Below are 997 nucleotides of genomic sequence, written 5' to 3' on the forward strand. Positions count from 1 at the left end.
CTTTTCTGAAATTTTGAAAAAAATTCTGATACCAAAATACATCTGGCACTAAGAAAATTTCCATTTGTGCTAGGTTTATATTTGAGAGCTACCTCAACTCTCTCCTCCAGGACTCAGATGACCACTTACAAAGGAAACAAGAACACAACCAGGAGTTCTCCTGGAGCCTCTGCACTTCAGTCATTTCCACCCCAAGCACTGCTCATTGGGAGTAACAAGCGGTACACGACTGATTGTACCTCTTGTTTGCTATGTTACTTCCCCACCTAAAACTAAGTTTCCCTTTCTGTAAAATGAGGGCTTCTGCTTCTTAATATCTAGTCCCTTTGTGGGTTTGAGTTCTAACATGCCAACTGTGAATCCAAGTGTGGTCAAGAAAATAAATACAAAGTGCTTTAGTGAAACAAACACAAACATGTGAAATCTGGAATTGGATTTGTTTTTTAAGCTTATTATTATTATTATTTTGCATGAGCAGGCACCAAGAATTTGACCCAGGACTCTGTCATGGCAGGCTAGAATTCTGCCACTGAGCCACCATCACACTGCCCCGGAATTTGATTTTAAGCAGAAGGAATTCACCTGTACTCACTGGCCAGAGGAAAGTATAATTCAAATGTAAGACAAGGCTAGGAAAAAGGCTTAGCCCTTGAGCTGGATAATAACAGGCCTCAGGCCATCTCCTTGGTTGTTGGGATTAGTGGAGAGGATGATGCCCCTGCTGGGAAGCAGTGGTGCGAACAGGAGGATGAGAGGGGACTTGGGGACCCTGAAGTCCAGGGCTCTTATCTTACTCAAGGAGTAGAGTCCTGGGCCCACCTGGTAAGATTTCATTTCTCTAAATGTGAGGGTGGGAACTGGAAAGCTGTCCTTTTAATTGGCTGTGAGCTATGACATGGATGTAGCCTACTCCTGAGAAACAGGCCTATAAGATTAGGAGCTGCCCAGACTCACATAGCAAGGAGCTGCCAGAGCCAGGACAAGAAACCAGGACCCC

The sequence above is a fragment of the Tamandua tetradactyla genome, chromosome 3 (assembly GCF_023851605.1).
Source record: "Tamandua tetradactyla isolate mTamTet1 chromosome 3, mTamTet1.pri, whole genome shotgun sequence".
In the NCBI taxonomy this organism is placed as follows: domain Eukaryota; kingdom Metazoa; phylum Chordata; class Mammalia; order Pilosa; family Myrmecophagidae; genus Tamandua; species Tamandua tetradactyla.